Below are 12,419 nucleotides of genomic sequence, written 5' to 3' on the forward strand. Positions count from 1 at the left end.
TTTTGGCTGTGCGCTAATCGGTCGGTCATTGATATTTGAATAAACTATATATAGATATATTATGTGTTATAGAAGACGCGCGATTATTTAATTAATTCAACATTATTCGTTCGGAAAATTATCAAAAGTAATCGTCTATTAGATGATTAGAATAACTGTTGTTTTCACATAAAATTAACTGATAATACGTGCGTATAAAATCAATTAACACGTCAAAAAAATATGTTGCATTAAATTTACAAATTACAGTAATGCTATATAAATTCACCGACCGTTAAGGACTTTACTGAAGGGTTCGGTATAAATATTATTATAGACATAAATATACAGGAGGGTGCCAACCCCTCGAGCGTTCGTATACAATAATCTTTAACGGACGTTTCCCGTTCATTATTATTTCGTGCACACAATGTTAGCCTCGTAATAAATTCAAACATCAAATTAGTTGCAAAATCCCTTAATCGTAAAATTTAAAACATCAAGCAACATGTGGGTGGTAGCATATATTATCTTGATTTATTTATTCATTTATTGTTATGAATATATAATAGTAAACACACTGTTTGGCGTCCGCTTATAATTCGATTGCGAATAAAAAACTATAACTACTATACAGTTTAAAATAATGTACTATTTATACTATCCAAACATTATAAATTTATGCATGTTTGTGGATATTATAATATTCGACGCAAAGGATGAATACTATTCCAATCGGACCATATCAAAATTCGGAAAAACTAAACTATGCACATTGAAGCACGGCGATAACAACTACAGAACACTTTAGATTTAGGAGATTTATAGTAGGTATACATATTTAGGGATGTTTTGTCCTTAAACTATACACGTTAACTGATAAATGGGCATTGGATTTCAAGGCTATAAACGCGCGTTAAAAACATCCAAAACATATGGTCGCGCGTGCAAATTATAGAATACGAAGTTAAAAAAAAAAAAAAAAAAAATTGAAAATAAAGCTGTTTCATTTGTTGCGACGATGAGACTGTGAAAAAGTAAATACAAACAGTTTCAAACCAAATAAAAAGCGAAAACCATAATACAAAACAGGTGCGAACACAACGCGTATGATGTGTACGCGTAAGTACCTATATATTTTATATGACTTCTGGTATACCATACAGTGTACCGTGTTCATTGAAGCGTCCGTCCGCGTTCTGAAGTTAAGTCGGATCAACATGTGCACGTTGCAATTACTGTGTATCGCCGTTACGATGTGATATAAAAGGGACATTCGGAAGAAAAAATAACTCCCACGTTTAATTACATACACACACGAACAACAATCGTCTATTGTAATAACCGAGAATTACGGATAAACCGATAACCATATCCACGAATGCGTATAAATACCGAGCTCGAATACAGTGCCGCCGTTAGCGAGCAAGGAACTTAGTCGATTACCTAGGGCCTCGCGCTTAAAATACATTCGAGGCCCACAACTTGTCAAGTTAGTACAGTTAAGTAGGTATATTTAGGTTTAAGGAAATTGTACTGCGTTTGCCTAAGGCCTCGAAAAATCTTGCGACGGCACTGCTCGAACATTATAACATATATGTTTATTATTTGCTACGACGGAAAAAGCACTGTTAACGTACGAGCGCAGTGAGCGTATCACTTTCCACTTGGCAGTAAACTTGGCGTACACAAATCGATAGAATATCGGGACAATTCGCCCAATAATTTGTTACAACACGATACGATCGCGTTGCGGACCGGCAAAGAATTGTTCACCGTCGCACGTGTAATGCGTGTCACGGGCCCTATCGTATTATCTCCTCGGTTCTCGCGGAGATCATGAGCTCGCGATCAGAACCAGGCGCACTACGCACTACTCATAACCCGTAGAAAATTGGTTACGACCGATACAAGACGTACTACTCTTACGCGCGCGTATGCGATTTGAGGATGTTTAAAGGCGATGACGTGATGGCGCAGTAATGTTTTACGGTGCGGTCGACGCATACTCGTCGATGATGTAATGACGGCAAATTTCAAACTATTATATGGTTCGAGGTGACTTCCGGAACTTGCCATTTCGAACGAAAATTAAATTTGTTTATTTGATTATTTTTTAATTGCAATGCGCTTAGTAGCAAAAGCACGAGAAATTAATTTTATTCACATTTTTTTAATTCTTTATTATACATATATATTTAAATATAATAATACATTTTATGATTAACATTGTTAATCCATAAAAATCCAAAAAAAAGTACATTTTAAAATTTAGCTCCTCTATGTAGGGATGCATTTTGAAAAGTTATGTCCCAGGATAATATAATTTTTGCAGAGTCCCTCCATCGCAAAAATTAAAACAAATGAAAATAGGTATAATTAATGAAAGATAAAAAATATTTCAAATCGTCGATGAACAATGTCCAAAGCAGCAAAAATATTATTAATCTTCATATAGTTGTGTGTTAATATCATTTTAAATATTATCAATGCACTAAGTCTTTTTCTTGAATATGTTTAGTATGATTAAACTTTTTTTAATGACTGTTGAGTGTATTTTTATAAATTCCCGGGAGTAACCGAATTGGTTCCCATTTAGCCGAATTGGTTCCCGTTTAAAAAAGGCATTTTATTAGGTATAGCTGAATTGGTTCCCGTTTGTGTACAGGTAAAATAAGGACAGATTTAATTTTTCAAATAATTTACTTACAATGTTAAAAATTAAAATCCAGTGGACCAGTGCATAAAGAGCAAAAAACAAAATTTATAAACTATATTTATGACATAATAATAAACACAATTATTATATCTATAAGATAGAGTATAGAAATATAGAAGACTGTAAATTACTAGAGATAAGCAAATAGGAAAGAAATAATAAACACTTGGAAAATTGTATGACAAATTACATTAATGAGAAAATTACGAGAATTGAATATTTAAAGAAAGTTAGCTTCAAATTTGTAAATCAGTGGTTTTAAATTGTATTTATTATATTTTATTATTTGTATTTCGTATACCTAAGTGATGACTAGTTGACTTCCAAATCAACAATTTAAAATTGTATATATTTTATCATTTTTTTTTAACACACATTAATGCACATTATTAATCAAACCTACTTTTAAGTTGACAGTCCTAAGCCTATAAAATTAAGAAGGAAAATGTGCGTAATTAAATGGGAACCAATTTGGCTATACCTAATAAAATAACTTTTTCAGGCGGGAACCAATTCGGTGCGTGGGTGTGGAGCTCGGAAACCAATTCGGTACCAGCCAAATTCCCGCTCTTACTATTTTGCCACCGGGGGCAGTCACCCCCATTACCCGCCTCTAATCGCACCCCTGCCTCTATCATAAAAAACATGTTGTATTTATTATGTACCTATTATGCACAACTGTATAGAAGTGGTTCATTCATTAAACGGGCCGGCACTGCAACGTATCGACCGTTTGTTAGGGTTGTCGCCGAAGAATTCGTACAGTTGTTGGTCTTATAACGTTCTCAGCGGTATCCGAGCGCGCGAATAGATTACAACTTCCGTTTAGGCTTACGAAAATAATTTCAACGATATCGATACATTATCACTTCGCATATGCACGACGCATACTATTATTATTATTATTAAATTGTTTTATTTTATTTTTTTTATTAAGAATATAAGCTTCGATAACGAAGGTCATTAGTCTATAAAGTTAACATTGTTAAAATTAAGAGTAGTTTGATAGCTCGAAAATACTTATACATAACATGAGAAAAGGTGACATTTAAAAATTGTTTTGTAATAAGTTGGATAGTTTGATGCTGTTAAAAAAATTGAAGATTGTATCAGTGTTGGTCTCCTCAAGCGCAACTTCGATATTGGAGGCTTTGTAAATTAATATTGGGCTATTCTTATCGGTTTCCCGTATTTAGCGGGAAAGGGTTTTAATGATATTAATTTTTGTGTTGCAGCTTATTTTTAATTTTTTGAGATGGGGTGCCCATGAAAATTTAATGTTGAATATGAAGTAAGCGGATATTATCTGTAAATACTGTTGGAATGTTATTAATGTAGATGTGGTGAAATGTGTTGTTTTTCTTTTGGTTGTACTATGCATTGTGTTTTATGTGGTGGGATTTTGAAGCCAGAATTTGAAGACCATTGTTCAAGTAAGATGATAGCGTTTTGTAAGTGAATTACGGTGGACCTTGTGTCAGTGTAACTGCAATAAAAATCACAATCGTCAGTGAATAAAGTAAACTTAACAGGTTTTTTGATTTTGCTAAAATTATAATTTATTGCGTCTAGAAATAATGTAACACTAATTATCGAAGCTTGTAGTAATCCGTTATCTTTTAGTCAGATAGAATGTTTTCTATTTTAAGTTGGATTGTATGGTCGGTTAGAAAATTGTGTAGAAATATTAGCATGTTCCCGTCTATGGACCAGCTAGATAGAATGTCAATGACTGTTTTTCCAGACCATATAGTACGCTTTTTCTAATTGTGTTGAATGATTCCCACGAAAGCCAAACTGCTGGGGGGATACATTATGTGCCGTTCATCAAAAAAAGCGTATGTTTATCATTTTTTCAAGTAATTTACAGAGTGTACAGGTAAAGAATATTAGGCGGTAACTAGAAATGTTAAATTTATTTTTCTCAGGCTTTAGGATTGGTATAATGATTGATGCCATTTGTTGGGGAGGATTCTCTGGGTCCAAATGAGATTTTGTAGATAACAAGTATTTTATTAAGTGCGAATTCAGAGAAGTTTTTGATAAATATATATGGTATATCGTCAGATCCGGAACTTTTACTATTACAATTGATTAATTCGGAAGATACTTATTGAACTGTAAGGAGGAGATTCTATTCATTTTTGTTATTATTTATGAATGATTTATTTATTTATTTGAAGGCTTGATCTTTAGAGTTTTTTTAAGTGGTAAAATTACTATCGTAGTTTTAATTGTTGGTATTTTGCAAGCCTGGGCAAGTTAATGATATTTTTTAACTCAATTAAGTTAAGTTAATTGAGTTCACTTTCAATTAAAATAAAAATTAAGTTAAAAAATGTTGTTAACTTAACTTCAATTAATAAGTTAAGTTAATTAAAAAAAAAATTACATTAAGCGTTGATATAAGCGATATATATATATATGTATAAATTTACAGCAGATCTTAATTATAATTATTAAATTAAAAAGATAATAAAAATACATAAAAAATCTTATTTTAGAATATTTTTTAGTTAACCTTAATCAGACTAAAAAAATATACATTTCTTCGTTGGAATTATTTTAATGTACTCAAATGTCAGATTTACGGTAAATAATATGGTATTTTATTCATTTTTCATACAAATCACATTTGAAAAATATAATTAAAAAAGTATTATTTTTAATGTTCAATAATAGTATGAAAACTAAAAAGAATTACTGCAGCTGAAAATGTTACTATAAAATTATATAAATGATACAGTAGATACAAAAAATTGAAATAAATTTATAATATTTATTGACTTAATTAAATTTAAAACAAATAAGACAGTACAATGGATAGGGTCAATCAAGATATCTATTAAATCTCAATAAGAGGGTTATCTCAAAATTTTGGTCAGTTATTCATAATATAACAATATATTACCTAAATAAATTTATTCACTATTTCATCATACTAAAAATATTTCTGAGATTAATAGAATTTACTTGGGTATTTATTGTCCATGTTCAATTGTATGACTTCTATAATGTTGCAATCAATACTTAAAAATTATGCACTATTACACAGACATACATATAAAAAATGAAATATTTTATAAGTAGAATTATCACTGATCAGTGGACAGTGTTGTGTGTAGGCAGTGATAGTCCTAGGCACTAGGCTGTAGGGGTACACAAATTTAAAATTATCATCGATTATGGAATAATTCTAATAATAATTTTATTCTTTAACCAATGATAATATGGACCTATTTATGTAATATAGATATATGGCCACTTTTCATAACAATGTAATTCATAGTAATGTAATTCATGGACGGAATGGCTATTTTTACTTTGGTAATAATCTTTAGACGGTCGACTACTTTTTCCAAGATCTATTTAGTTAATTAGATCTATTAGCGAATACCGTGATCAATATAATGTTCTTATCTAAAAATAAAAATACAAAATTCTTCGGAACCTTTAGATTTTGTTTTTGATATTTTTCTAAATTCCATTAATTTTTTATTGAACAAACGATAATGATATTCGCGGTATTTAACAAAAATATTTTTCTGGTCTTGGAAATCAAAATTAAATTAATTAAATTGGGATAAATGAAAAAATAATGCGTTAATTTTAAGTTAATCTGTAAGAAAATAAGTTAAGTTAATAAGTTAAATTAACTTAACTTTTAACTTAATTTTTAACTTATTAACTCTTTAATGCCCAGGCTTGGTATTTTGTTCCTTTAAATGTTTTAATGTTGTTCTAGATAGTTGTTGAATGGATTTGTTTATTAATAGTTGTTAAACATTTTTGCCAGGAGGATGTTTTACTTCTTTTTAGTATATACTTGGATTCTGCACAGAGGTGTCATTTCAACTTTTAAAAGGGTGTAGCAGCTGATTAAATTTGCCGGCTTCATAATATTTAAAAAACTATGGTTACCTATAGATTTGAATATTTAATATTTATGGACGATAGACTATCAATAAAATATTTTTTCTAAATTTTGTAAGGATTAGTAATGAAAAATGATGTCATAATGATAAACAAAGAATATGAAACGTTTCAATTTACCCAATTAAATAATAACATTAACAGGTTAAGCATCAAGGCAAAAAATTCAGTTTTGAATATAGTGCCACGTAAGATTTTGAAGCCCATCATGCAGTACTTGTTTGTGTCGCCTCGTAGGGTCTCCAAAACTTTCATTTTACATGTTTTTTTAAGGAATTCAAATAGAGCGTCTCCCGTAGGACAAGTTTGTAAAATGGTTCATTGAAATACCATAGCGTTTTAATTATATAGCCAAATTATAATATAGTTTATATCAAGCAAATTGTATACGAGTTATTTTCATACGATTATTACTACTATATTATGTAAATATTCATTAACACTTACAAATTTACTATAATATTATTTATTACATTAATATTATCATTTTTACTCTGTACTCATTTCTGTTCAAACGTTTATGCGTGTATCGAATACGTTTGGATAATATTGAACATGGGTAAACATAGTGCACAAATACATAAAGTGTTTAGAGAGTATAATGAAAAAAACATAATAAAACCATAATTAAAAGTCGTATAATTACTGCAATTGGACAACAGTAAAAAATGCAACTCGTCAAATAAACCATATTTTCGATTGTTGTAAATGCCCTAAAAACATTAAAAATGTCTTTAAATCTGATGCAACTCATTCAACCGATACAAATATGTGGTATACATTTTAGTTTTATTTTATGATTTTATCACAAGGTAACTTAAAAAAGGTTTTAAATCCATGGATACTCATTTTCTTATTGTTAGTTGTAGTTTTTTAATTACCTACTATGTAGTAAAATACAGGTACAAAATTAACACTTATCCGTGAATTTAAAATCTTTTTGACGTCACTTTACACATAGTAGTTATGATTATATATGGTGACTAGACATCCAGATATTATTAATGTAATAATTATTTATGGAAAAATAGAGTAGGTACCTACTACCTATAGGTAGGTATATATAGTAAGTACCTATTATTTACATTAATTATTTATCAACCCTTATTTTTTTGAAACTTAACATACTGAAATTTCATAGTGTTAAATCTTACTGTATTTAAATCTTTACATGGAACTTTCTTGACAAACAAAATTTAACTAATAATAAACATTAAAAACAAAATGAAATTAATTTAATGACTAATAGGTCTTATTAATTTGTTCTACCTGAAAAATGTGAAGTATACATAAAAATTAAACATATATAAAAGAAAAACAATTTTTTTTAAAATATTGAAATATTTCATGAAATATTTCACAATTTTATACTTCATGAAATGTTCAAACACTAATTACATGAAATGTTCAAACACTAATTATAAGACGTTTCAAATAAAAATCAATTAAAATCCTTTGTGTTAAATGTTGACAACCATTGGAATGTAAATTTTTGAATATGAAAAAACACTCATAATAAACTTAAGTCTTACTGTTAATAAAAATTATAATAATCAAAATAACTTAGGTATATTAATAACTATGACACAAGATCAAATAATTTTTTTCGTGAAGGTGTGTTATTATGGTGACGGTACATAATTATTATTTTAAGAGAGAACGGAAATGTTTGACAAGATCGGAAGAATCTTTCAAGACTATTATTTCAAAATATATAATTTCCTTACTGTTCCTGTATATTATTATAGGCGTTGAAAACGTTTGCAGAGCATTCAATCTTCCACAAAATTTTTGAAAAATTACAAAACCTGCTCCCTTACTTATAGGATCGTCCGCTGTTGAATTACTTTCGTCTCAAAAGATAACTTCATCAGCCGTTCAAAGTTCTCGTTACACTCGTAAGTGCTATACAAAAAAAAATCGAAATGATAAACACAAAGGTAAACAGTAATCGAAATTAAAACATGACTCTCTAGGTATTACATTCTTGTCACACCTGTACCGAAAGTTTGGTTTTCAACCACGGTCGAAGCGTTGGAATGTCACATTTATCCGTCCAGCGGGCGGTAAGATGGGAATTCCATAGTGGTGGGCGGTAAAGTGGAAATTTATTATAACACCGTGTAGTAAAGTGGAAATTTCTTAGAGCGCTGGCCCAGCACAACCATAAACTTAAATGTATACCACGGTCCATACAAAACAAACTTTCGATTAAATCTTATACACATATCACAACCTCCTTGCACAACGCATAAACATTTAAACATATTTCATTTTCACTATTCCCATACATTAACTTGATACATTAACGTGCATTGAACGTTACGGATAAATTTGTTTTTTGCGATTTATGTAATAGTTCGAAATAGAAAATGAGATCGTTCGCGCAAGTGTCACGTCGTCGTTCAAATTATCCCATTTCGTGTTAACCGGAGCACCCGACAGCGGTACTGGCGTGTGATGTTCGAGAATTTTCGATCGGCGCGTTATCACGGTACAATTATCACCGGTCCATGGACGCCATTACTACCGGGACTTTTTTCCGCCGACACTTTCTCTGCGAACGTCCGACTCGACGTTTTTCCCGTACCACCGGCCGTGTGTTTTTGTGGTTGCGGCATAGCACGGTGGAGCTTCATCTCCGGGGACAACTTCGTGTGTATGATGACTGTTCGAACCGTAGCTGACCCGTATCCGCGACATTTTCTTTCGGCTATCGTCGTGTACGGAGAAGCCAGTTATTGTAAATCGAAACCGACGCCGCTGATCAACCGATTCTTCTGCTGGTTGTGGCGTTTGTCACAAGTGTGAACACGGTCGCGTGGGCATAACCTAAGGTCCAAGGTACCTTCCGTTATATTTATTAAAAATATTACATTTATTTATATACGATTTGTCTTGTTATATTATTACAACGCGATTGGAATATATGTGATTTTATTGTTATTTTTAGATTTATCATAATTATCATTACTTTTTTTGTTAATATTACTGTGGCGCTTTTGATCCGTTTATCCCGGCATTTGTTATAATTTCATTAATTATCCTTGTTAAGTGTTCTTTTTTATTGCAAACGACACGAGTATGTCACACAATCGAACCAATGATTGTTTGACTGCGAAGTGCGCAAACAAACATAAGTACGAAAAATGACAATCAGTACAGTAGTTGTAGTGAACCATTAACTTCACCATACGTGGTTAAAACGGCAAATACTGTTTCACTAAATCTATTGCCTGAAAAATTAAAAGAAAGATGTATAATGACTTATAAAAAACTTTTAAAATTGAGAAAAATAAATTAAACCAAATATTTGTCGGAAAATATGTTTCTTACATATTTTAACAAATTATAGAAATTAAACCGTCAACTCTTTGGTCTATTTATTCAATGCTTAAAAGCATGAAAAATATGAAACATAATATTAACGTTGGTAATTATTTAAAATTACAAGTTTTTTTAAATAGAAAATTGAGTGGATTAAAAGTAAAAATTCCAAAGTTTTGACTTCAACCAATATAAAAAATTCACTGACGAAGCTTTTTTTTTGATATTCAAAATTTAGTAAAAAGGTAGGTGAGATAAAATTGTTTTGTATATATTGGCTATTCATTCTCCATTCAATTAATACGATTTATGTAATATTCATTAATGAAATATATATTACACATTAAACTTATATACTCAAAAACAAATTGTTCACGATCATTTACTATTAAATGGGATTTATGTGATATTTTTAAGAAATACATGAATTTATGACCCTTAAATGTAACGTCAGATAGATTTTTTTTAGATATTAAAATGGTTAATGCATCGAGCAGGTTATTGGATAAAACAAAATTGGAAATATGCCTTAAGAAATTGTAATATATTTAAATTTACTGTATTCCCGAGCTGATACAGGTCATTTTTTCAGTCTTACTTCAGCTACATTACTTACAGATTCCGTTGGTGATGTGACAACTAAAGATGGGAATAATCAAATGGAATAATCGAGTCATTCAATTATTATTTTTCGATTACAAAAATAATAGTAACAGACATATTTACCAAAAGCAAATCAATTAAATTATTCGAAAAATTGCGTGTTTTACTCATTTCCCATTGGGTACTAAATTAAGAAGTCGACTGTCCATCAGTATTGTATTGTAATTGTTAAAAATAAGAAAATTACTGAATTTAACTGAAACTACAGGTACCTATTTGGTAAGGGGCGCGGTCTTATAATTTTTGAGAGTCCTTACCGGGATTTTCCCGGTATCCCAGTGGGCTAGTACGCGCTTGTATGAGCTCAATTTTTATGGTATCGATATCACAAAAACTGTTTTATAAAGATGACATATATAGAAATATATAATATACCAAAAATAAAGTTTATAAGGTTCGCGTAATAACGATTGTCATTAACTGGGGAGGATCCAGTGTTTCCCAACTTTTAATAAACCGTGAACGTGTATTTAAAAGAAAATATCATCTGATTTCTCAGTACAAAACAGTAAATAAAAATTTAGTATTTACCGATTTTAGCATTTGATCATCGAACAAAGAATTGCCGACTTTTTAAAATTTCTTAGAATGGGGCATTTGTCATAGTCTGCCCTAAGGGTTTGATAGTAGCTTGATTTTTTTTAAAAAGATCTAGGGTTTTTATTTTTTTTCAATAAATTATTGTTGTTCTATTCCACAGCGTTGTCTCTATTATTTACTTTGTCGGTTCGTTGAGTTATTGTTGGAAAATCGCTTTTCGTGAGTATTTCTATAAAATAAACCAGATTACCGTTAAAATAAAACAACGGATCACTATACTGTAGTCGCTCGAGTAGCATGAGATTTTTTTTGAGTTAGACACTTGAAATTTTTTTCACGTTCGTAACCTCGGTATCACAGAATGCGTTATAATACAATTACATACAATATAGGTAGATAAATGTTTTTGAGAGAAATTGTTTTTAAATGAGTAATTGGGATATTTTATATCATATTAAAAAATAATCCGTGATTAGAAGAATAATTAGCATAATAACAAATGTAAATGAAATCATAGTCGCTATATTTATGATTTGAAACGTATTCATTGTACGCAATAAACCTGTAAGTATTGTGTACACTTATGATTTATCTCCTAAATATTTATTGAAAAATAATATATATTCAATTTCGCGAGAACAAATAAGTGTAAATGTAAATTATGTGGAATAATTTATTTATTTTAAAGAAAAGCTATACTTAGTATAGCGATGATAATTTGATTTGGGACTAACTAGCCACCGACGTAATAATGGCATATACTTTTTGATCCAATCTCAAATTAAATGTTACAATTTTTGTATTCATGTTTTCAAACTTCAAAGGCATACAGCAAAATAATTTGTTCCGCTTTATTTCCTGTCATGAATGATTATACAGTAGTTCCCCATACCGGAAACACTATCACTTTTCAATACGTCCACTACATCAACGAGTAAAACACACATTGATTATAAATGTAAAGTTGCAGTTTCAATTGTTCACTGTAGTCCTGGACCAGTAGTATACCATGCAGAATAGATTAATTTGGATCTAGCTGAATTAATAACGTTCGAATTAAATTGAAACATAAATCAGAGGAGTAGATTTTGATGCTGAGAGTCGTGGAAATCTGATAAAACAACATTACTCAAATTCGAAACCATCGATAAATCTACAACGATGTTGATTCCTTATCGCGTATGGTTCTGAAACGTTTTCGCAGCGTTCGATTGTGTTGTACACTCCGCAGTTTAAATATCAATGCACACCGAACTTT

This window comes from Sipha flava, unplaced genomic scaffold, assembly GCF_003268045.1.
Source record: "Sipha flava isolate LNK unplaced genomic scaffold, YSA_version1 101_pilon_pilon, whole genome shotgun sequence".
Classification (NCBI taxonomy): domain Eukaryota; kingdom Metazoa; phylum Arthropoda; class Insecta; order Hemiptera; family Aphididae; genus Sipha; species Sipha flava.